The following is a 27,272-nucleotide window of genomic DNA, read 5'->3' as shown; positions in this document are numbered from 1 at the left end:
CCATTTTTTATAGTAAAATGAACAATAAGGAAACAAAATAATTGATTTATGATGACTAGTTTTGTTTATCTTACTTGTTACCACGTTATTCGTAAAACAAGTACTTAAACGGGGTAACTTGCAACAGCTGGTAGATATAAAAAGCTGTTTTCCGTTACTTTCAAGAGGCGCGTTATCATTTAATTTTGCATAAATCAAAACTAAAGCACACTTGAAGAGTGTAAGAGACTTTCGGTAAGTCGGTAATATGCCAGTTTTTCTCTGGATATACTGAAAATGGCCATAGAAGCGGCCAAAACGAAAATAAGGTCACTGAGAAAATCGACCAGCAATATGGCAGTGTCTAATTACGATCACTCGTAACGTAATGAACAATCATATATTACGTAACCGAGATATCGATGATTTTTACCTTTCCCGCCCCACTTCATGACGCGATTTTGCATAATGGATATACGACGTGTAATGCGTTGTTACACAACTCCCACTTCACTAAGTACGTAATATGTGAGTGGTCCTTAAAAAGGCAGCTCTATTGTATCCAGACAAGGAATATCAACTGCATGAATAATATAAAAAGTTATTTCTGTAATTTCCGTTACGGGGCTCATAAATTGTTTTTACCAACGTGACATAGGGCATTTATGCGTATATTTATAGCAAAAGCATTAAAAATCGCAAGTCGGATTATCATTTGCATATTCAAATCAAAAAGAAACTCATACAAATCTTTAAATTCATTCAATTTCCAAAAAATATTACTTGTTGCAAGTTACCCCGTTTAAGGGGTTACTAGTAACAAATTAGTTAAAAAATTCTACAACAGCCAATATTGATCGCATATTTTTTCTCAATATGTGAAATTATTCTACGGTAGACCTACCCAGCTAGCATTTTCATATGTATAAAAAAGGTAAAAATCAGCATTACGTACAGATATACATGCTAAATAAAACGTATTTCAAACGCAAAATTGGCATATCCGTACTATTTTGAAGGTGATATACGTGATTATGAATAATTTTGAGCGTTACGACTATATAAGTATTTATATACGACTAGCTGACCCGACAAACTTCGTATTGCCACAAATTAACCTGTGTTGTACATAAATCATGAATCTCGGATGATCTTTATCACTTCTCGAGTTTTGCAAGTCCCCTAGTGGGCGGCGCTTCCGACGGCGGGTCACCGGCAACACTCGCGACCGGCTCGTCCTGAATGATCTAGTGTTACTATAGATAGTTTTTGTGGTCTTGTTATTGATTAATGTTTTATGGAAGAGTCTCGAATTTCTCGAGTTGGATTAGTTTTTGAGTTTCGCAAAAATTTCTGTTTTATTTGTATGAGAGTCCATATCCCCCTACCACAGGGGTGAGAGGTCTCTAACTATCATAAAATAAATTCAAGACTCAAAAATCTCCTACATGCTAAATTTGGTTCCATTTGCTTGATTAGTACTCAAATTATAAGGAAATTTGTATTTCATTTGTATGGAAGCCCACCCTTTTAAAAGGGAAAGGGGTCGTAATACACCACAGAAAAAAAATTCTGCCATCTAAAACTCTCACATGCCAAATTTGGTTCCATTTACTTGATTAGTTCTAAAGTTATGAGCAAATTTGTATTTCGTTTGAATGGGAGCCCCCCCCCCCCCTCCTAAAAAGGTAAGAAGTCCTAATTCATCATGGGAAAAATGGTTGCCTCCAAAAACACCCACATGCCAAATGTTGTTCTATTTGCTTGATTAGTTCTCGAGTTAGGAGGAAATTTGTATTTCATTTGTACAGGAGCCCCCCCTCTTAGAGTGGGGAGGGGTCCTAATTCACCGTAGAAAATTTTCTTGCCCTCGAAAACCTTCACATGCCAAAGTTGGTTCCATTTGCTTGATTAGTTCTCGAGTTATGGGGAAATTTGTATTTCATTTGTATTGGAGCCCCCCCTCCTAATGTGGGAAGAGGTCCTAATTCATCACAGAAAAAATTCTTGCCTCCAAAAACACCTACATGCCAAATTTGGTTCCATTTGCTGGATTAGTTCTCGAGTTATGAGGAAATTTGTATCTCGTTTGTACAGGACCCCCCCTCCTAAAGTGGGGAGGGGTCCCAATTCATCATTGAAAAAAAAATTGTCTCCAAAAACACACACATGCCAAATTTGGTTCAATTCGCTTGATTAGTTCTCGAGTTATGAGGAAATTTGTATTTCATTTGTACAGGAGCCCCTCCTCTTAAACTGGGGAGGGGTCCTAATTCACCATAGAAAATTTTCTTGCTCTCGAAAACCTTCACATGCCAAATTTGGTTGCATTTGCTTGATTAGTTCTCGAGTTATGAGGAAATTTGTATGGCAGCCCCCCCTCTTAAAGGAGCGAGGAGTTACAATTCCTCTTATAAAGAGGGAGGGGTCTCAATTTACCATAGAATAAATTCTTGTCACCGAAAACACCCACATGCCAAATTTGGTTCTATTTGCTTGATTAGTTCTCGAGTTATGAGGAAATTTGTATTTCATTTGTATAGGAGCCCCCCCTCCTAAAGTGGGGAGAGGTTCTTATTCATCATAGAAAACATTCTTGCCTCCAAAAACACCTACATGCCAAACTTGGTTCCATTTGCTGGATTAGCTCTCGAGTTATAAGGAAATTTGTATTTCGTTTGTATAGGAGCCCCCCCCCCTCTTAAAGTGGGGAGGGGTCCCAATTCATCATAGAAAAAAATTTTGTCTTCAAAAACACACACATGCCAAATTTGGTTCCATTTGCTTGATTAGTTCTCGAGTTATGAGGAAATTGGTATTTCATTTGTACAGGAGCCCCCCCTCTTAAAGTGAGAAGGGGTCCTAATTCAACATAGAAAATTTTCTTGCCCTCGAAAACCTTCACATGCCAAATTTGGTTCCATTTGCTTGATTAGTTCTCGAGTTATGAGGAAATTGGTATGGAAACCCCCCCTCTTAAAGGGCGGAGGAGTTATAATTCCCCTTATAAAGAGGGGAGGGGTCTCAAATTACCCTAGAATAAATTCTTGTCACCGAAAACACCCACATGCCAAATTTGGTTCTATTTGCTTAATTAGTTCTCGAATTATGCAGAAATTTGTGTTTCATTTGTATGGGAGCCCCCCCTCTTAGTGGGGGGAGGGGTCTCTAACCATCACTAAAACCTTTCCTGGCCCTAAAAACCTCTACATGCAAATTTTCACGCCGATTGGTTCAGTAGTTTTTGATTCTATAAGGAACACAAAACAGACAGACAGACAGACAGACAGACAGACAGACAGACAGACAGACAGACAGACAGACAGAAATCCTTCTTTATAGGTATAGATAATATCCGATTAAGCGCGAGTCGCTCCGTATTACTCTACGATTTTGTGCTGAAAATCGTATGTATGTCAGTCATTATCATTATATACGGCAAAAAATCAACTTGATCCTACTTTATCCAGCTTTAGTTATGATTTCGAGTTTGTTAGGAGATATTTACGATAGTTTTCGTACATTGATATACGAGTTGGTGCTAGCTGGGTAATAACTACGTATTAATCAAACGTCCTCAAATGTACTACAGATAAGTTTTCACTTGCACTCATAGTTGAGAACTGTTGCAAGTTACCCCGTTTGACGGTATATTTTATTAATTAACTGCTCCAAAGAAACACCCGTTGAAAAATTACACATTTTTACTCTATTATTCTGTTTTTGAGGTTTGGTCCCATTGATGGTTTGGACATTAAAGTTTTCTTGAATAAATTTCATGAATCATTTTTAAATATCTTTTGACCAGTAGAACCAATCCTTATGAAATTTGGCAGATATATTTGCAGTGCTAAGACCTCTCGTTTAATACTAAAATAATTGAAACTAGATAAATTGTCTTGTTCAAAATCGCTATAAATTATTGTAAATTTTATCGTGTAAGTTCAATTACTCATAACTTTCAAACTAAAGGTCCAATCAAAAAACAATTCAATAGTGATCTATCCGCCTATATAAACTTTCAAATGAGACTGATTGCGCATAAATCGGCTTGGCCATCTCTGAGAAACAGGCGATAATTATTACCTTGTCAAAACACGTTTTTAAGCATAACTTTTAAACTACTTGTTTGGTTTCAAAAAAAACCTCCTGAAAATTTTTATGGTAGCAAGAGCTTTCATTTGGTACTAAGATCATTGAAATCGGTTGTGCAGTTCCGGAGAAAATCGTGTCTCGTAATTTTCACATTTTTGCTTATAACTTTTAAACGAAACATCGGATTACGAAACAATTCAATAGTGATATACTAGGCAATAATACGTTTATTTCCTGCTTCTATATCTCTATTTTTTGCTTCTCTCTCCAGCTCTATTTCTCTATATCTCTGTCTTTTGCTAATACATTGCTAATAATCTCTTCTGCTAATTTGCATTACTAATAATCTTCTTCTTGCTAATTTGCTAATAATCTCTTCTAATTCTACTTGTGAATAATTAGCCGCAAATTGTCAGCACTATGAGAGGATTAGCGGTAAAGTAGCCGTAAATTTCGCCAAAGTGGTTTTTAAATAGCATTTAGAGTGATTTAAGAGTATTTAAAGCTCAAATAGAAAAACAGCTCATCTCGACTATTTTTCATTGGAATAAGATTATGATGATATGTAGGACACCACACAAGAACTCATTTTCTATTAAACGTATTTTTTTCGTCAAGAGTATCTTTTCAAAAGTGTGTATTAGAAAATAAGTTTTTTTTTTTCAAAAAATTATATTTTAAAAGAACTTACTCATTTTTTTTTGTTTAGATTATAGTCACTTTAACCAGTTTTGGGTCATTCGTGACTTCTGCGGGGTTGGGATTTGAACCCGTGTCCTCGGCGTGAGAGGCGTGAATGCTAACCACTACGCCGGGACTGACCCCAACTTACTCATTTGATAAAAATAACATCAAAGGAAAAGTTCTAGGAAATTAAGTGTATTATCAGAAAAAAATATACTGAAAGAAAAAAAATCACAATAAAATTCATATTTTCTCAAAACATGTCCGCTTAGATTTGCGTCATTTATTATAAGAGATAAAATCTGGTGAAAAGCTATTTTTCTTTAACTTTTTAATATATGACAATTTTACAATTTTTTCTTCTTTTCTCATCAGAAGATGCTCATCATCTCAAAGACTATATAACAGAAGGAGATGCTAGGGAAGTTAACCTAGGAGCAGGCTTCTGCCGTGCTCTGCAAAAAATCTCTGGCGTTTCACTGCAAAAGCGCAGAAGACGAATTGATTTGCTCTCTCTCTCTCTCAGTCGGACTTTTTCCGACGCGACGTCACTATTTGAATGGGTTTGGTATGGCCAGAGATGCCAATGATCCTGATATTTGTGCATGTATAAACTTGGGACCCATTAATTATTTTAGTTCCTGTGAGTTCTTGTTTTACTAACATACCTGAAGTTTGAAGTACTCCATAAGGTATTTTTGTTATACAAAAGATTAGACTGAGAAAATAAAATACTCAGGAGAAAATCACAGGGTCCCAAATTTATGCATGCACAAATATCAGGAACATTGGCATCTCTGGGTATGGCAGTTATTGAGCGGCCTGAATGTATTTGTGTGAGAATGGCGGATGTACGCATACTACTGGAGCGCTTCTCCACACCTGTCTATTTACCCTCATTGTTTTACAGTGCTTTGCTGCTTTGCTCTGCCGGCGAGCGAGCATCAGTTTGGTTTTACCTTTCTTTTTCTACCCGAGCGCTACCGAATACATGGTCTCAAGGTCACGGAGCAAATCGTTCCAGTCCATATAATTGCCTATCGCATATTCGCTTTGGGACGCGGAGCAAATAGTCTCGTGTCTCCAATGTGCGAGGAAAATATTAGCTCTGCTTGTCGTTGCGCTGCTTCTGCGAAAGATGAGTGGTCGTAAGAGAAAACAGTATATTCAGGCATCGTTCGGAGGGAGAGGAATAACGGTTGAACAGTAAACGAAAGCACTTGATCGTTGTGAGAAGCAGATTGCTCTGCCTCTGTACCCTATTAGCACGGTTGCTACAAAGTAGTTGTAGTAACCGAGATATGACTAATTTCATTCGTAATCTGGTTGCTTAAACTAAATGGACCTAAAGTGTGCTACTTGGGTATGTATAAGGTGAGCAAAATGAAACCTGCCTAGGAGTGCCTACAAACGATAACAGCGTGCCGCCTCTCAATCTCGAGAAGATCCGGCAAGTCATCGATCACCTGAAGAATAACTGAGCCGCCGCGGCAATTCGATGATCGACGTCGCCTACAAGATGCATTCCCAGATTTGGTTACGTCGTCTATCCCTAATAGAAGGGAATTCGTAGGGCAATCCGGGGCGGGCTTGATGGGGGCCCGTCAAGTTGCTACTCTTCGACAAATTCTCCATAAATGTCGGGAGTCTAGTCTGCCCACGCATCATATTTTCGTGGATTTCAGAACAGCATACGATACAGTCGAATTTGCGCTGTTTATCAGCTACGGTAGATAATGCACGAGTACGGTTTTCGGAGCGAGTGATGTGTCACAAGCGTGTTTCGGGGCCACTCTAGAGTCCATTCGAATCATGCAGAGGGTTGCGACAAGGAGACGGACTGTCCTGTACTTATTTAACATCGCTATTGAAGGTTTGATCCGGCGAGCCGGCATCGAAATGAAAGGAACGATCTTCAGCAAGAGTAGCCAACTCTTAGCCTTCGCCGACGACCTCGACATCATCACTAAAAACTTCGGGACGGTGGATGTATCAAGGACCATACGCCGCCACACAAAACTGACGTTAATCGGACCGATAGTCCTTTCCGGGCTTGAGACTGTAATTTTACTTATGGAAGACATACGTGTACTTGCCGAATTTGAGTGAAAGGTAATGCGGACTATTTTTGGCGGAATACAAACGGAAGCTGAAGAGTGGCGTAGGCGTATGAGTCACGAGGAGAGATTCTCATCGTACATCTGACGAAAGTTGGGAGACTGCGGTGGGCCGGCCACGTCGTAAGGATGTCGGACGACTGTGCAATAAATCCGTTCCATTCAAGAACCCTACTGACACCCCAGGAATATAGGGGTCTAACGTGCTAGATGGCTCGACCAGGTTAAATCCGACTCGAGTGCGTCGAGACGCTCAACGAATTGGCAACGAGCAGCCCAGGACCGAGTACAGTGAGGAGGAATTCTTGATTCGACAAGAACCACCTCGGCTCTCTGCTGGTAGATGTAAGTCAGCAAGCATCATAAAGAACTTGCAATTAGTGATTGATATCCCACAAGTAAAAATTTGTGGAGGAACTATGGTTTCAATAAGACGGTGCAACATTGCAACAATTAACTTTGCCTAATGAATCCCTCCTACACTACCATGCAATTTATCACCAATGAACTATTTTTTGAGAGGCTATATGAAGTCTCTCACTTAGGTTTACACCGAAACACGAGATTTCATGTCTTCACCGTCAGGTTGCACATTGTAGTTGCCACATGGAATAATATCAATGCACTAGAACAATTTCGATACATATATCTACTAGTTTTGTAACAATATTCAAATGATCCGTGGCAATACCACACGTAATTCCTACATTCGTTTACAAGTTTCAACGGAATAGTGGAACACGATTCTTTTAAAACGACGCATGATCGGTCGACGGTCGTTAGTTTTTCAAAAACAACAAAAATGAACGTGAATTAGCACTGAAAGATTGTGGGTTGGCAAATATAAAAATATATTTCCAAAAAATAGAACACTGTTTTGTTTTCTCCACACTCCGAAATAATTTAGCTGTAAATAAATTGGATTTAGCTAAAACTTGATTGAAATTACTCAAAATGCCCTACAAAATGTAATTTTGAGTAGAAAATTAAACCAATTCCGGATCTATTCACTGTGGCTACAAAAATTATTCTATTCCAGTATCATTTCATCACAGTAAGTGAAAATAAAAATGATCTAAAACATGATGTCCTTCAAATCCTACGAAAGAAATAGTTCGTGAAATAGAACATTAACAATCGATGTAATTTTGCTAAACTGTTACGCGCTACAATGAATATTTTCCAGGCAGCGTCGGGCAGAGTTTTTAAATTTTTAGCATTCGAACAACAATTTCGAACTAATGCTGATGAAACAAATTTCGCTACCAATAACTGAAGTGGAAAAAAGTCACTCCAAGCGACGAACAACAACTGTTAAATTTAGAACAATCATCCCCATCCTCCTCCGTCCTCCGTGCCGGGCGGAGACGGAATCCAAGGTCACGTTTAACGTTGACTGAAGCATACACAACACACAGAGAGAGGGAGAGAGAACGATGAAAAATCATTGCCGCAGGAAGTAATTTCCAACTTATTTGTAACGAGGATCCGGTTGGTTCGCTTGCGCTCGCTCCGGTGCGAGCAGCGCGCGGGCTACCATCGTGAGTCGGAACGAGGTCGTAGGTCTGACCTAAATTTAGACTCCCACGGCGGCGGCGTTGCATTGCTACAGCTACCGGTTGGACAAAATCGTAAGTCCATGCACCATTTATTTTACATCGTTGGTATTTGAGAGATGGACCGCAAAGGAAAGACACGAGAAAACTCGAAAATGCTTGCATTTGCAGTCTGCTTGATTGTCACTACTACTAGGTACAGGGCAGGAGCGGGGAAGCGGATGTTGCTGAGTTCTAGTAATTTAATAAACTCACCGTCATCATCAAGTTCCGACTAATTGCCCAGGTTGTGCGTTCTGTTCTGTTCATTGCATTCGGGATGGAGGGGGCAGTTGTCTCCCACCGATGTGAAGCACGATTTATTTAACTTCATTGGATTTCGTTCGTTCAGTTTGGAAGGGATCTAAGAAACTTCTTTTGACACCTTTTCAGGTCGTAACTTTTCAAACCAAACTGGTGTTGAAAAGTTGCAACCGTTGAGTAGCGATGACTTGTCGACTGGCCAACCAGCAGAGGAAGAATTGCGACGTGACTTGGAAGAGAAATTTGCATCCATTGAAATCCGTGTGGCTAGCGCAGATGCAATATAGGTCATTCGGTTTCGGATTCGAGATTCAGTATGCCGATCATACAGAGTTTGGTAGAGAGCTATATCAAGTCCATGTTTGGGTTTAGATTGTACGCTGAGTAGCGGGAATGGGCAAAACTGAGCATCACGATTTTTCTGCTGAAGAACGTGTGTTCAATTGAAAAGACGTTTAATGCTTTTTTTCGCATTAATCACTTCTGAGGATTTAGTATTTGAAGAAAGTAAAATTAGTAGAAAGTAGTCCAACAGCTAACTAACTGACAGTTTTGGAAGCTCAGAAAAGCAATTCGGAATCAGGAATCAGTAATTATTTTCATGGAAAATAATAAATATTTGTTGAGATCTGCACATTTTTCATTCTCAGTAATATACCAGTAGAAAGTAAAGAATAGCCTTGACAGTCAAGAGCAGTGAGCAGTCGAGTAGAAAAATCAGAAAATTACTGTCATCGTTAGCAGTGCCATTGTATTGTTGACATCATCCTCGACATCATCGCCGTTCTCTTCCCTTTTATTGAGTTTAACATGCAGATTCGTACGATTCATCCCACTGCTCGCTCCGATGGTGGGCAAATTGTCGACTGTATTAGCTCTTTTTTACCTCAATTCAGTTATGCACCCGCGACAACCCCCAATGCACATCATGTCGTGCATCACCGGATAACACTCATATCACAATAACATTGTTAATTTTTAAACAGCTTCTTGATTGTAGGTTTTCGCTGTATCTGCTTTTCTTACCTTTTTTTGCAAAGAAGGGAGACATATCCCGTCCGTGCATAGGAAAGACATCGGAAGGTTGAGCACTTTGTGGGCACACAAACAAGCAAGGCACACACACATACACACACAAACACACACTTGACTCTGAATTGACTGCGAATGAAGCAAGGCGAATCCAAAGTCAACAACGCGCTCATCTCGCGGTACGTCTGTCCTGGAGCCGTTCGTAGGATGCTTCACTTAGGTTTCCACTTACATTAGAGACAAGTAAATTGTTGCTTGAATTGGAAAAGAAAAACTGTTTTAGCTACAATATTGCAGTTTTGCGCAGGACTGCAACTGCGAGTGGGTGTGCTGCTGAACCACTCTGTGGACGACATTCGATATGGATGGACTGGCTGGAAGTGGGATAATTTGTACCCACGGGACGGGAATTTCACTTGCTACACTTGTAGCGTAGAAACAGCTTTACTGTCCATTTTTATTGCTGTGCACTGCAGAGGGAGAAACAACCGAGGGAGGGGATGTTTGTACTCAGCGGAAACAGAAATAAAAGCGATTGTTTTGCTCGGATGCAGATAAACAAGCGATTTTGTTTATTGCTCTTGGAAAGATCATCGCGAACATCGGGGTGCAGCCGGTCAATCGGGCGTGTTTCACCACGTACTGACGGCAGACAAATCTTTCGTCAAACCGTCATCCCAATCCCAAACCACAACACCGCTAGATGGAATGTAAATTTGCTGCGGCGAGAACCGTGCATATTTGCGAGTTAAATCAAGGAAAATTTCTTGCACTTGCAGAAAATTACTCGTCGGATCGTTATTGAAGCCGCTGTGCTGTGTTTCTGTGTACATACAAAAAGACGAACGCAACTTGGGCGTTTTATTATTTGCCATGGATGCATCTAAATGCATTCGTTACTTCCCGTGCACACGCAGTTGGTAGCAATATAGGATTGTGTGAATGTGAAATGAAAGGCAAATCTTTGTTTCAAGTGGGTTGCTTGTGTGCCAAATAGAATGAATGACGATAATTAGGTTGTTGAATGATTTATGCAATTTTTTCTGAATATTATGTGCAAGCTGTTCAACACTCTTTGCATCATTAGTTTAGTTTTTGTAGAATAACAGTAATATAGTTATCAAGAGCTACTTTATTCATGCTCTGCTTTAGAGATTAACTAGACGATCGGAAATAAATTGTTGACCTCTTTAAGAAGTACGACAATAATACCATTTTGGTACGAATTTTGTAGTATTTATAAAAATAAATCAAATTTGGAACCGTAAAATTTTCTCTAAAACCTTGTTTTAAGATGTGTGCTCCATTCAGGTTTCATACGCTGTTTTTGCCCTTTTGAGTACAGCGCCTCAGCGAAACAGGATTCGAAAAAGTGATGCTCAGAGCAATTGTAGAGTTAATCGTTATCTACAATATTGTTGAAGAAAGTATAATTTTATCTTTTGCTTTCATGGCTTTATGTGGCTGTTGAGCGCTTTGTTTGCTACTAACGACATCGCAGCTCTATAGCGCCAGAAATACAAAAGCTAAACCTTTACGTTGATAATTGTTGATAATGATCAATTTTATAATTCTCTATACAGCACTTTTCCGAATTCTATTTCGCTCAGGTGCTGTAGTCAAACGAACCAAAGCTGAACAAAAACAGCAAATGAAGCCAGGTTTCATCTTGGGAAATTCTCCATTATTTTTTGATCACTTTGAGTATTAAAAGAAAAAATCATACGATAGAAAGTTGACTAGGTGCACAACGAAGCTGTTCTCGCTGTTTTTACATGAAAATACAACTTTATAGTTGGAAAACGGATGCAAATGAACCATCCAAAATGTTGCTCATCGATAACTGCCGGTTTTTTTCCATCTCTGCCAGAAGCTTGAATATTGGTCGTAAAACGGTAAAAGCCACCTTTTGAAGCTTACGAATGAAGTCGGTCAAGCCATGTGCCATCGAATCGTATAAATAATAATTGAACTGTGAAATATCTGAAGAATATGGCGAGTGAGGAATAACTTTCCATTTGAGAGTTTCCAAAATGGTTTCCAAAAGGGTACAGTGACGCGAGACCGAGCGTTGTTATGCTGTAGTATCACTTTTTCGTGCCTCGGCCGTTTCTCGCTCGATACTGTTTCCCAGTTAGTTCCTGAGGTTTCAACGGTCAGTTCATAATAAAAAACACTAACTTGGTCCCATAAAATACACGGCATAATCTTCGCGGCGTGAATATTTGGCCGAGCCGAAGACGTATAATTATGACCGTGCAATGGACATCACTTTTTTCTTTGGGTAACCTTAATGAATCAATTTTTCATCACAATCATGATGCAGTGAAAAAATTCTTTAAATCTTAAAGAAGGCGAGTTGCTCGATTGTGAATTATTTCTAATGTATGCAATCGCTTGAAAATGGCTTGGCGGAAAACTTTCAATGCTGAAGCAAGCTCTTGTTAGGTTTGGCACGGATCTTCATCGAGAAATGCTTCCAATCCAGCGTTTTCGAAAGTCTTCCTTCGCACGGACGGCCATCAACATCGAATTCAGCATCCTTGAAGTGACGAAACCAATTCACTTTTCAGTAGCAGTATTTAAGTAAAGTTTTTAGAACTCTCGATGCACTTCAACCGCCGTTTTCTCCAGATGAAACAAGAAAATCAGAACTTTCCACAACAACAAAAAGTATATAACTCCAAAACTAAACCACTAATGTGTCAAAGTTTGTTTGTTTTCTATAAATCTAGCTAGATTCATGACGTTATAAATATGTTGAAATAGACTACATAGAACTACGTCTTAGCGCAGGATGTCATTCCTAAATTTGCAATTAGGTCAGCGACACGAAAGAATAAAACATGTGGAAATCGTTGTAACATGTCACGAGCGTACCAAGCTATATGAATTCCTTCACTATTTCATATGGTTCGTATCTCCTAACAAATTCGAAATCGTAACTTAAGCTTGATAAAGTGAAACCAAGTTGATTTTCTATCGTATATAATGATAATAACTGACATACATACGATTTTCAGCACAAAATCGTATAGTAGTACGGAGCGACTCGCGCTTAATCGGATATTATCGTATATAAATACTTATATACTCGTAACGCTTAAAATTATTCGTAATCAGGTATATCGCCTACAAAATAGTATGGGTAAGCCAATTTTGCGCATCAAATACGATTTATTAGCACGTATATCTGAACGTAATGCTGATTTTTATCTTTTTTATTCATATGAAAATGTTACCTGGGTAGTTCCACCTCGGCATTAACATCATTTGGAAGCCCGTTCCCTACCAGCAGTCTTGTAGTCCGTTTAAAAGGCGTCTTCCACTGCTCTACGGTTGATTCCTTTGATAGCGACGTCATTCGCAAAACCAACCGTGGATTTCGTGGTGACAGTCCTGTTCCCTTCCACATTCCCTCTTCGTATTGCACCTTCCAAGGCAATGTTGAATAACACGTTAGAGAGTGCATCCCCTGGCTTCAGTCCATTTAACGTCACGAAAGCTTAGTTATCACCTGCTAGTTTGACCCGAATCAGCGTAACTAGTTTCGTTGGAAAACCATGTCCTAGCATTATCTGCCACAGTTCATTTCTTTTGACTGAATCATACCCCGCCTTAAAGTCCCCAAAAAGGTTTTATGAGTGTGCAAGTTATAATCCCGAATTTCGTCTGACGCAGGAGCGGTCTCACGAAAACCAACTTAGTACTCGTGGAGAACGTGCTGCCTAAACCACAAGTACTGACTCGCAGATGAAGGACTTCGCGAACTGTCTCAGTCTCTAAAACGGGATACAGGAGAGCTCCTTATAGGCAGAATTAAGCAATGCCCGCTGGGGTACGCAACCTCGGTTGTCGTATGCAAACAAGGAAGGGGGTACAGTGGTTCCGGTCAACTTTAAGATGGCAGCCCCGTCAGTGGGATAGGGTCCTAAGGGTAATAAGCTGCTGTACCCGTCAATTCTACGTCGCAGAAAATGAAAGACAAATTGAATGACTCGATAGTTTTTACATTCGAAGCGGTGTCATTTTTAAAAAATAGAGCAAATAAGGCCATTCAACCACTCCTCCGATATTTGTTTTTCCTCCCAGATCCTGGCAATGATGCGGTGGATTGCTTCGTACAGCCGCTCGGTTCCCGCTTCTAGGAGTTCGGCCGGGATACCGTCCCTCCCAGCAGCTTTCCCGCTTTTCAGCTCACTGATTACCTCCTTAACCTCTTCCCGTGTTGGACATCGCTCACAATTCTTATCCTGTTCCTGCTGTACTCCGTGTTTACCTCTCCATTCAACAGCGTCTGGAAGTGTACCTTCCCTCTGGCTGCACTGCTTGTTTGTCAGTAAGCAGCATACCGTCCCGGTAAAAGTTTTTGTGTTTTTAGCAGAACTGCTGATTTGCCAGACCAGGTATTATCGATCAGAACAAATAATCATTAGGCGGCACAATTCCTATTTTAGTGCTTCCAAGAAGGCTTCAACGGATTTGGTAACATGAGGCCAAGCGTCAACTATCCTTAGTCACAGTAACTAATTCTTTTCAGATTTTTTTTTTGCATATACCGTGAACGTACCATATTCTGCGCAGTTAAGACATTTTTATGATTCTTCCGCTATTCTAAGTATCCTAGATTTAAATTAACAACGTGGATAGCAGCAACGTGTAGTGCTACGATCTATAATATCTGGTAAAAAATATGGGAATTATAAGTCGACCAACAATTGAGTATTTTTTTCGTTTTGTAAACTTATCCACGGTGCCTAATTCTGCGCGCTTTCTTGCCCATGTTCCTAATTCTGCGCATATTTGCTCCTAATTCTGCGCACCCAAAAAGTGAAAATAAATACTCTTGCCATGCTTTTTATGTCTTTACACGCTGAAAGCACACAAAAAAAATCCGGCATTAGCCATTACTATAATTAAATCCATAATCCGGCCTTCTTGTGCTGTCCTGGTGGCAAAGGAATATTGTTATCATTTTGATTGCCTCATTTTAATATTTTATTCTCGATAACGTGAAGGGCGAATTGATTCGGGTTTTCTGTATACTGGACATTGCACTGTAGACTAATAATAAAAATTGTGTTTTCATATAGAAACCACTTCCCCACTCTCTGACAGCCCCATGACGTTGGACATTAACAAAAAAATAGAACACATGGTTTCATGAATTGGCGCTCGTAGGTTCGGACCCCGAGACACAGCACAGGATGCCAATCAATGCAAGTTAACCCTAGAGCGGCCGCGCTAGTGTACTGAGTACACGCGTTTTCGAAAAACGCGAAAAAATCATCGAAATTTTAATCAAATCACACCAGGTTTTGGTTGTATTCGAAGATCTACTCTTCCTCTTTCTAATGATGCCAAAATATAGAAAAAAGAAATAAAAAAAGTGGTCGAAAGATGCTTGTAAAAATGGTGTGTCCGCGCGCGTGTACTCAGTACACCAGCGCGACCACTAACGTAACTTTTTTGAAATGAAAAAAGTTACGCAAGCGGTCGCGTCGTGTACTGAGTACACGGCGGGCAATAACTCAAGTTTGTGAATAGATAGAAGGTTGCGACTTTCGACAAAGTTGCTTATCTAGTTAAGACACATCCCGTGATATACAACAAAATTCGGAACTGATTCGCTAGATGGCGCTAATAATGAAGCAATTAAATTCATTTAAGAATATTTTAAAACCGTAATGAGCTAAAAGGTTACTATTTACTACAAAGTTGTTTGTAAAGCCAAGACGCATTTGGTAACGAACTCTGAAGTTTGGAACTAGTCCGCTAGATGGAGTATACGGTGAAATTTAATTCATTTGGCGATATTTCCGAACCGTGACGAGATAGAAGGTTGATGTTTTCGACAAAGTTGTTTATCATGTCAATATGCTTCCGATGAAGGTAAATTAAATTCGGAATGAAGTAGTAGTAGGTGGAGATGATGAGAAAATCAAATTATTTTCGGAATATTGCGGAACCATGATGGCATAGAACACTGCTGTTCGCTACAAAGTGGTTTCTGTAGTCAAAACACGTTAGATAACGTATCGTTGTCCTTTTCATCATCGATTGCGTTGTCAATTCCAGTCAATCAACAGCTATTTTTATGGTTTCCTGAAAGAAGCAATTGATACGTATTGCTTCAACTTTTATCAAAAGACAAGATGAAGAGCACAGACTGATCAAAATGCTTTTGACGAAGCAATTTCGTCGTCTACATCGTCTATATAGAAATATCACCAGAACAAGATTCCTGGAAACCCGTGCTGCGTTTCCATCACATTCTTAAAAAAATATTTTAGAGTGTTTGAGTCCCTATTCTTCCCAGGGTCGCTAATAGGTTTATTCGAAAACCTGGCAAACACGAATAAATGTCAAAATTTGGCGATCAATTTGACCGATGGGGAGGACTTTTTCGGGAAACGTCTTGCCAGTTTTGATCAACGCCGGTACAAAATGTTGTCTGAAATTAGGAGCGATGACTCCTTTGCAGAACGGAAAAACAAAAATCTGGCAAAAATCTGGGACATTACCAAATATCTGGAAGATTTAGAACTTTGTCTGGCATGCAATAAAAAATCTGGTAAAATCTAGATTTATCAGCAAAGCAAAACCATGCATGGATATAAACGTCCTTCAGAACTTGACCCTTCTTTATCGATAGATATCGCTGCCGGTTATTAGAGTACAGGAAAATCACTGGGCTAGTGCAAAGATCCTATTAACTCTGAAGCGGCACCGCCCAGTCGAGACTCGAACATACGACGAGTGGCTTGTTGGGCCAGCAACGTATCCCGGAGTTAACTTGGCAGACAGGCATAATGGCAACGTTGATGCTTGCAATTATTAACGTATGCGTGATGATAAAACCAAAGCTATTTGTTTTGCTAACGCGACAACACGACTGAAGTGCACTCTCTTGATACTCATTTGCAAAACAGCTTGCTTTTTTCATTGGGCTCGAATTCTTTACTCTTTCCTTGTATTACGTGTGTGTTATTTCCTGTATGATATAAGTGACCGTAATAAGAATATTATAGAATTGTTAGGAATCTAATGTACATTTTTCATTCTCATTATCATAGCAGGAAATAAAACAAACAAATGCTCGTTTTGTATTGTTTTATGGTGTTTTAGTGTCAACATAATTCTAACATTCTAATGTTTAAAGCATTACCTCAACATACCATAGCAAGCTTCCCTAATAACATACTCATTATAAAACTGTACAACTAATTGTTATACAACTAATGTGAGTCATTAATAAATTGATTTAAATAAAAGTATCGTAAGTGTGCTACTTGGGTAAGTTGAATAAGTATCATGTATCCCTAGGTGATATGTGCATTATTCAGTTTGTCAACATTGTCGATGATTCACAAACTCTGTTTTGGGAAAATCGTCAAAAGAATACTATTTACAAACATTTTGGTGTTCTTTTCCAGACCAGATAAGCCATTTTACCGTTTATTCGACATAAGCTGAGATATCGCAAAAAGAAATATGATTTTACCAACTGCGACATCTAGCGGGACAGTTCTGAATTTGACCGATCATTTTCAAATTCGTCTTGTCTAGACACACAACTTTGTCAAAAACCGCCACTTTCTATCGTATCATGGTCATGAGATATCATCATAAGATTATAATTTGACCACGCGCGCCACCTACTGAGACAGTTTCAAACTTTGTTATGAATTTCCAAATGTGTCTTGTTCGAACAAATAACTTTGTAGAACACAATAACAGTCTATCTCGTCACGACTCTGAGATATTCCAAAAAAACTCAATATGCTCGTTATAAGCGCCATCTACCGTATCAGTTCCGAATTTTGTTATCCGCAGTCAGATTGATCTCGTCCAGATAAACAACTTTGCCAAAGACAGCAATCGTCTATCTCTTCTCAGTCCCGAGATATTAGAGATTCTAGTATCGAGATTCTAGAATCATTTGTTTTGGTCGCCATTTGCGCCATCTAGCGGATCAGTTTTCAAACTTTATTGTTCGTTTCCAGATGCGTCTTAAATTGATAAACAACTTTGTCGAAAACCGCAACCTTCTATTTCATGTCAGTCCTGAGATATAGGCAGTATTATTCGCCGTGTACTCAGTACACGACGCGACCGCTTATGTAACTTTTTTTAACGCGACCGCTCTAAGATTAAAGATTCTACTTGAATTTTCATGCCTCTATACCTCAGCCATTTGGGCGAGGTTGCGTATTCTTTCGCGATTTCGTCGTAGGATACATTACTGCGCAGAATTTGGAGCATGAATAAAAAATCTGTGCCTAAATCTGCACATTATTGCATCGCATTTTTCTAAGGAAAGCAATGCATGCAATCACTCTTTTTGTCTAAAACGTGACTAAAACTAATTATTCTTTCCAATTATGCTGGGTAATTTGATCATTGCAAAGAATTTCGGTCATAAATTTGTTAATTTTCTAGAAGGACAATTTTAGCTTTTGTGCTAACGACGATGTTTTCTGCCATATAAAATACTTTCAGTTTCACGTTAAATTATTTCGCTCTCAAATATTATGGCCCGTTAGTGAATAATGGCGTAATCTTCAACAGACATTTATAAAAAAAATAACGCAATGATCATAATTATGCACAATGTTGACAAATACTCATATAAAGAAAAATGCGCAGAATTAGGAGCTGCGCAGAATTAGGGGCGGTCACGGTATCTGAGTATATTGGCCAAAGCACCATCAGAAGGATTCATCTACGAGAAGGACTTTGATCTTTTTGAGCCAGTAAGTAATTAAACAGGACACTGAAACCGAACCCAGTGGCCAAAAGACGTGCTCGAAATTTGGTACGATGTACGAAGCATGTATCCCCATGGACGACTAAATGTTCGTGGATTGGATTATGGGTAGCTTCCCAGACAAAAGTTCTATTAACCCACTGATCGACGGGATGTCCCTAACAAATTCAACATCGTTTTTGCCGATAAACTCGCAAGGAAGGTTATGATCTGGGAAGATTATGATTTGGAGCTACGGATAAAACCTCGGTTTTTATGACAAACAATACTATAGATTCCAAAATGTACAAGCAAAAGTGCCTGGAAAAACGTATTCTTCCATATATTAATGGACCTATAAAGTTTTGGCCTAATTTGTAGACTGCCACTACAGCGGAGAAGTACTACAGTGCAGTGGTATCGAGACAACGGGTTGCATTACTTTAAAAGGAACATGAATCCACCCGATTCTATAACATTAGCCCGAATAACACAAGCCCAAATGTAACACATGCCCGAATGTAACACTAGCTCGAATGCAACATTAGCCCGAATGTAACACTAGCCCGAATGTAACAGTAGCCCGAATGTAACATTAGCCCGAATGTAACACAAACCCGAATGCAGCACGAGCCCAAATGTAATACCAGTACGAATGTAACAACCCAAGTAACAATTTGGGTTTTACTACACTCTTATGATGGCATTTAAGACCAAAATTGGTCTTGAAGACCACCATAAGCATACAATAAAACTCACATTGTTGCTTGGGAATAGGAGCTTCGTAACCGCAAGGTTGCAGAATCGCTTGGCTGCGAAGTCTGTTGTATAAAAACAGAAGGTTAAGTTTTGAAACGAAGTGTATCACCCAGGCTTTGCTTTCGGATCGGTGTTGCGAAGCCCACACACGTGTGGTCTAATTTTCTCACAGAGACGTACTCATTCTTTCAGACCCTCGCTCTTATTTATTCATGCAACGAGTTTTTGTGAGTGTGTGTTTAACTAACAGCTATGGTCGTCGCACTCGTTCGTCGTTCAAGCCCGAGCTGCTGATACCAATTACTCGCGAGGGTTCGCACTCCCGCCCATGAATAAAATTGAGGGAGAAGATGACGAAAATAAGGAAAAGTAATGCAAAATTTGTTTCATATTTCTCCATTAGCTTCCCGGGCAGGCTGCCTGTGGCAGCTGATTGCTCATGAATCTTTTAACTCACGAATAAGCTATGCAGGAAGACAATGTGAGGGTGTGCGTGCGCGAGTGTGTGGGCAGCAGAATGTCTGCACACAGCAAACGCGGCTATTTCTTTTACGACTGCGTGAGCGATGTAACCGTTGAATACTATGCTTCTCATATTCTCTCGCGTGTGAGTAGGCATCGTTGTCTTCTCGTTCAATTCGCAACATTGTTTTTGGTTTTATTAAATTCCAAGAATACTCAAGAATAAGTCATACAACAATAGTAATTTAACTGCTGTTATTAATTGTTATGTAAACTTTATTTGAAAACTAGCCCAGCTCTAACTTAACCTATGAATACTAAAACAAAAGACCGCCGTTTATTCAGTTTGAAAGCCGCAAAAAGCGGCAAGACTAGGAAAAACTAACTAGTGGTCAGTAGACCTAGGAAAACGAATAGACCTAAACAGATGTGATTTCAGAGGGGGAGGGGGGGGGGTGGCTGCCACCCCGCAGTGACCGGTGCTTCCGACGGTGGGTCACCGCCAAACACTCGCCGTTGCCTACGACCAGCTCGCCCTGAATCATCTAGGAAACGTTTGCTGCGATCATGGTAAAAAGGTCCCATATCTTATGATAAACATAACTCTTATCTGGCTTAACCAAAATCAAAAGTTCAAAAATTGTCGAGTTCGAAAACCATTAGTTATCAGTTTGATTTCGTGAATGTTGCTATTAGAAGAGTAATTATCAACTTTGATCGGCTGGCTGCGAGATCTGTTGTATAAAAACAGAAGCTTAAGTTTTGAAACGGAGCGTACCATCCAGGTTTTGCTTTCGAATCAGGGTTGTGAAGCCCACACTCGTGTGATTTCTTCATACACGCGTACTCATTTTAACAAACACGCCGGCATAAGCATCCCTTTTGAACTCTCGCTTTTATTTAATCATGCACTGCAGCGAGTTTTTGCGACTGTGTTTTAGCTAACAACTACAGCCGTCGCTCTCGTTCGTCGTTGAAGCCCGCGCTGGGGATACTGATTACTCGCGAGGGTTCGCACTCCCGCCCGTGAGTAGAATCGAAAACGACGATGATAAAGAAAAGAAAAAGTAATGCAAAATTTGTATCCCAGTGCATCACTAGCTTCACGGGCAGCTGACTGAGAAATAAGTTTTTGGACTCGCGAATAAGCTATGCAGAAAGAAGTTATGAGACTGTGCGTCCGCGAGTATGTGGGTAGCAGAATGTCTGCATACAGCAATGGCGGTTGTTTCTTTTATAAGCGTAAGTGTAGGCATTGAATGCTATGCTTCTCATATTTTCTCGCGTGTGAGTAGGTATCGTTGATTTCTCGCTCAATTCGCAACATTGATTTTGGTTTTATTGAATCCTAAGAGTACTAAAAAACAAGACACACAACAATAGTAATTTAAGTGCTATTATTAATTGTTATGTAAACTTTATTTGAAAACTAGTCCCGCTCTAACATATCCTATAAATACTGAAACAAAAGATCGCCGCCTAATCAGTTTGAAAGTCGCAAAAAGCGGCATTATAAGTTATGAAGTCTGGGGTCAGTCCCGGCGTAGTGGTTAGCATTCACGCCTCTCACGCCGAGGACCCGGGTTCAAATCCCAACCCCGCAGAATTCACGAATGACCCAAAACTGGTTAAAGCGACTATAATCTAAACAAACAAAAATGAAGTCTGTTCATTGCACAAACAAAAATAGATTCTAGTTTTTAACTAGATTCAGTAGTTTTGGCCAACCTTGTGTGCAATTGTTCCGGTATGTTAGTAGATATTTCAACATTTGCACTAAGTTATCTTGCACAATGTGAGTATAAGTTTATGAACCAGGCTTGCTACCTTTCTATATCCCATCATGTGTAATAACTTTTCATTTCTGTTAATTGCTTGCTCAAGGGCTTGTAAACTTTCGTGATTAAATCAATTGAGACACTCGCAGAAAGATGAATCCCGAAATCGATTCGTTCGCACCAAAGTCTATCAAGGTCAATTATCAATTCGATGTAAATTGGATGGTGCCGCTGTGCCATCAAATACAGCGAGAAAGATGAAGGCTGAAACGCTCGCTGCTTTGGCACAAAATATGACAATCGCGATGGCCGCCCTTGACATTCGCTGCGACCTACTTTGTTGTTGTTGTTGTTGTTGTTGTTGTTATTGATAGAATCGAAACTGGTTTTTGAGTGACCATGCGTGCATCATCACCGTTCACAACGTCGCGTTTATTTGCCGGTTAGGCAGTACTTTGCTGTAGTGAACTTGAACCCGCCCCGTTTCGGTAAAAAGCCGGGACCGACTACGACTAGTGTGTTGATAAAAGACGATAAACAAATAAATTTCAATAGGTATAGTATGCAAATGGAGCGGCTCCAAGTGTGCGCTTCCACACATTGCGGTGCCCAGATTAGAGAGCTAAGGTCAGTACGACAAATTTATTTATTTATTTTGTGAAACTTTGAAACACGGCCGACACGATGCGATGTCGTGCGTGGAACTGTTAATGTTCGGCGGAACTGGTTCGTGAGTCACGTCGGTCGTGGACTGCGTCGCAATTTTTTCGTTTTGGCGAAGATAGTGGCACGCGCAGAGTGCGAAAGGATGAGATCAGACTTGTTTCCACTCAGTTGGTGGTGGGCTGAATATGGAATATTGAAGAATTATGCAATTCGGTGCTCTTCGTGGTGATCAGCTTTTTTTTGAAAGATGTCCAGTTTAATACTAAGAAGAAAGATTACCACAGTTATCTAGACATAGTACATTTGAGCAGTCACGAGCAGTCGCACATCAAGCAGATTCTATAGCAGCCTTGCAAGCTACGGAGTTCCGCAAACACAATGCATACATAGAAGACTATCTTCTCACGAAACGATTTGATTACGACAGAGGTGCTGTTTTCTGAACACACTTTCTTATAATAGCTCGGTTTCACGTGTCGGTGGCAGAGGTTTATATGAAAAAATCCGCACATGACACTCCCTGCTCAAACGAACGATAGTGTTTTTTGTTGTATTCCGTGCTGCCGGCCAATGATGATGAATCGAAAACACTCCTGCTGCGGTAGTGATCACTCGTGTTACGTGGATGCGAGAATCGCATGACTGAATGAAATGCACGCGTGGCGATGAACTACTCGAAATTCCAAGGTGTTCACCAACTAAGACGAAATCGACACCGTTCCTGTACTTCGTCGCTGCTATATATTTACATGGCGGCGCAGCTATTAAGGAAAAATTACCCTCTACACTAAATCGGAAATTAATTGGTAGACAAGATCGGTCAAAATGAATACAATGAAATTAGTTTAACTATTTATGAAAAGGAAACTGCAACATGAAATAATGTAAGAGGTAATATTTGTTGCAAAATGAATTATGAATGTGTAGTTTTTGCTGTCAGCAACGTGAAAATTAAAAAAAAATAACCCATTTGGCATCAGAAACCGTTTTTTGGTTACATTCGAAAAGTTATTTTTACACCACCCAACCATAACTGCCACCCTAATAAACGTTCATTCTAATATTATTTGTATGCCACCAGCAGAAACCAACAGCGTGAAGTGGGTAGAATATGCAAAATTATTCATGGAAATTTGAACGATTATGAAATCAATAATCATAATAAGCGTGCCTTCCTTAACTTATTTCGATTCCATTTACAGTGTACATCCAGTGTCTTCTTCCAGTGTACCTGAACTCAGAATGCGTAACCGTACTGTCAATGGTTGGTTGTGCAAGCTATTGTTTCTCAAAGCAGTATTGCTTGACTAATTTTCAATTAGTCGTTTCCAGCTTTGGAAAGTATGCTACACCCAGCAGAATCGATACGAAGAGGGAACAACTTAGTTAAATATGTATACAATTAGTAATTCAATACGCAATAAAAATGGTGCCGGCCATTTGACAGCAGGGAGCATGAGTGGCCAAGTCGAAGGCCAGTTAGTATCGTTCAGTGGTGAGGGTACGTTATGCAGGAACAGTTTGTTTGGTGCACTTCCTGGATAACATTAGTATAATCCAGCGGTAGAATAGCGTAAGCGTAGTTAAGCTTTTGTGTATTATGCTATTGGGTTAAAGCAAAAACGATTAAATTTCACGAGATCAAACTTTATACCCTTGAAATAAACTCCAAAATAGCTGAAGGTTGCTTTTTGATTACCCTCAGAAATCTGCAGAAGTCTGATCAAATGTAGTGTAGCCGAAAGGGTGAGTTCAGTTCATACAAGTTTTTTATTGAACTTTTCATTACAGAAGGAGACTAATTTTTGACCAAAAACTCGTAATTTGAATTTTATATTATGAAGAAACCTTAGTTAATTGGTATGTTTTCCGTTAACGCCTTTCCAAACTGCGGTGGATATTAATTTTCTTCAAATTATTGACCCACCCCACCCCCGCACCATACCAGTGTGGTGGGAACGTTACGCCAAGAGAACACGCTTCGAAGCTTACCGAAGAAGCCCGTCATGTTAGGTATACACATTGAATGTATATTTTAAATGCGTCAATTTCTATAATTTGTTTTCATTTTCATTTTCATCTCCGGCGATCGTTGGCGTTGGGCGTTCCACTTGCATTGAAAACATTGGCTAATGAATTTCTTTTCAATTTCACTTTTCCTCTCTCACTCTCTATCGGTTCTTTCAGGTTTCAGGTAAGTTTCGGTGTGGCCCGTCCATCAAAGATGCAATTTTAAGATAATTTTCACCACGCGCGTTTCGTCCGTGGCGTACGGATGCTATGGCTAACTAATTGCCACTCCAGAAGCCCTGGACGGTGCCTATGTATTGGCGTTCGAGCTACTGTATCTATTCGGTCAGTAATAGTGAAAAGATTGTGTCTTCGCTTGGTGGCACCTCACAGTCTGCGTGAGTGATTTAAGTGCTAGGTGTACACAGAGTTAGTAAGAAAACTGATGGACAGCAGCAGCCGGACCAGCAGATTCAGAGCCGCCAGACTGGTCGCGCTTCAATACGTTCAATTAAAAACACATTATTATTGTATGCTCATATGTGCGCTCAGAGTTACGTTTTGCTTCATCATCGATGGCCCAGACATTCATCACCAGATTGATCTTAGCCGTGTGGAATTTGCTAGCACCGCAACCGATTCATTAACCTAGTGAGGTTGAGAGACTGAGGGGAAAGCAATGTCCGGTTCTGGTTGGATCTGATATCTGTGATGATCTATGGGAAGTTGTTTTTCATTAGCACGATGTAATTACTATGAGCAAAAAAAACGAACTGTGATACAAAATAACCTTCAACCTTCTATGAGCTTTTTGAGTAATTTGTTTACTCAGGATTTTTGAAATTATTTGATTGTACAACGTCTCTGACGATGCGTAGTTTCCTGTAGCTATAGGTATAGTAAAATAGATGGGCAGACGCTCGTATTAAGTGCCCTGATGTACGATTACATCGACCGTAAGACGAACGGAGAACGTGGTGAGTTTCTCGAACTGAACCAAACAGTGTTCTGTACGAATCTTATGCAGAATTCCTTTACACTATTCCAATACGAGGAATCTCCGAGATTCTGTACGAATCTTTTTGCTGGTTGTTTAGGTGCCAGTAGTGCCAGTATACTTACTTGCTTACTTTCTTTTTCGGCGACAATACAATTATCGAATGAATACCGAATTGAGAATCCGCCTCTACGCTTCCACGGTCTTGGGCTATCATTCTCCGAACGCTCCTAATACCCGCTATTCTAGCAACCTCGTCAACAGTGCATCTCCAATGGGTTCGGTATCTGTCTCGAAGTCGTCGGCCTTTGACGAATTCTCTACAGAATACTGTTTTTGCTAATCGTTCTCCGGCATCCTTATTACGTGACCAGCCCACTGTAACCTACTGTGTTTTAGTCGATTCACAATATCCACATCTTTGTATTCTTGGTTAGTTTCGTGATTCATACATATGCCTGCGTCACACTCCTTCTTCTAGTATGACGCTAAGAATTTATCGCAGTATCTTGCGCTCAAAACGACGAGAACCATTAAAAGTCTTGATTTCGAATCATTAACAGTCTTGATTTTGAACCAGCACGTTCAATTGGCGTCGGTTTAATTCCAAAACCATATTCAAGCATAAACTGCTACATAACATTTCGATCAACTGAATCGTACGCCACCTTGAAATCCGTTGCAAGCTGAACATTTAGTCCATCGTAGAGTGTCCCTGTCAAAAACCACACTGGCTTTCGCCAATAAAGGTTTCCTGCAACGGCCTCAGATCACGAAACAGGATGCGATAGAGAATATTGTATACATATGGTATGTTGCTGCTCCGTCTTGATTGCCTATTCCCGTCATATCCAACACAAATTATTAAAAATATCAATGCTATTTATTCCCTAATATTTTAGTTTGTTGTCTATCATACGTGATCAATCAAAGTGAGCAAAGTGAGATCTATTTAAATGCGTTTTATCATTAAAGAAGTCCTACCAGATAAATTTCCTATGTTTTTTCGTGCGACGAAGAAGAAAATGTCGACTAATCGTTTTAATTTCCGTCATTCATAAATGAAAATAACTCACGCAAGGCATTGTCGTTATTCTACAGCCAGAAAAGCTTGCCTGACCTGCAGAAATTTTACAGAAAACATTTGTCATGCCGTCCTACACAAATACATGCGCGTTAGCTTCGTAAACATTGTTATGACTTTTAGTTCGGACGATGAAAAGGTTTGATGGACGGATTTTAAAACGGTACGACGAATTTAAGAAATAAAGTCAGTTGCGTAATTTCAATCAAATGCTTCAATAATCGCTTTTCAGTGATTTCAAAGTTCACAGATCGGAAGGTAAGTGTGTTTTAGTCAAATCAGCACAAGAACTTTTGAAGTATTCATTAAATCCATCCAACAAATGATGAAAATTTGAATGGCTTTACTTACTATGACGGGAATTAGAAATAAACCCTAGTTGTGAAGAGTAATGCCCTCATAATTGCTGAATTCGACTCGATACCCTTTTATGATGAGCCCTATCAACTAGTCCGTAGGTAGGTCCTTCGCAGTCTATACCTATAATATAACCTGATGGATTGCACAATACAGCCGTTCACTTCCAACTTTTCAGCTCTCTGACTGTTTTATTAACCTCGTTCAAAGTTGGTGGATCAACAGCTTGACGATCATCCTTAATCATTATGCTGTTTCTGAAGTCGGCTCCATCTTTCGGCAATCGGGGTTCACCTCATTATTGTTGTACGTAACGTACGGAACCGGACTCCCAGTTCCTGATTCCGTTGATTCCTGCTCGTATCGTACCTTTCGAAGCAGTTCTCCGCCACCGCAAGAACACGATCCAAGTGCCGGTGTTTCTTACGACGGTGTAGTCTCTAGCCCCTCGGTATCTCTCTCTGCAATAGCGTGTCCGATTATCAACCAACGGCTGAGCTCTGGCTCAATTTTCTTCGTCAGTTCCTCAATGGTAAAAAGCAAAGCAAAGCCTAGGTGCTACATTCCGTTATCGAAACTTGACCTTCTGTTTTTTATACGACAGACTTCGCTGCCAGCTGTTAGAATGCAGGACAATCGCAGGA

At 39.9% G+C, this 27,272-nt stretch overlaps 2 protein-coding genes across 2 annotated transcripts in view; both read right to left on the bottom strand.

Moving 5' to 3' along the window:
- The window catches only part of LOC128741810 (deoxynucleotidyltransferase terminal-interacting protein 2), a 483,164-nt gene extending 456,635 nt beyond the window's left edge, over positions 1-26,529 (bottom strand). Inside the window, exon 1 of the mRNA XM_053837871.1 lies at positions 26,520-26,529. The gene's annotated coding sequence lies outside the window, so the exon portion shown is untranslated. The remainder of the gene's footprint in view (positions 1-26,519) is intronic.
- The window catches only part of LOC128741812 (uncharacterized), a 261,707-nt gene that overhangs the window by 50,787 nt on the left and 183,648 nt on the right, over positions 1-27,272 (bottom strand). The gene's annotated exons all lie outside the window — the stretch shown is intronic.

The sequence above is a fragment of the Sabethes cyaneus genome, chromosome 3 (assembly GCF_943734655.1).
Source record: "Sabethes cyaneus chromosome 3, idSabCyanKW18_F2, whole genome shotgun sequence".
NCBI lineage: Eukaryota > Metazoa > Arthropoda > Insecta > Diptera > Culicidae > Sabethes > Sabethes cyaneus.
This window is presented reverse-complemented; position numbering and strand designations above follow the sequence as displayed.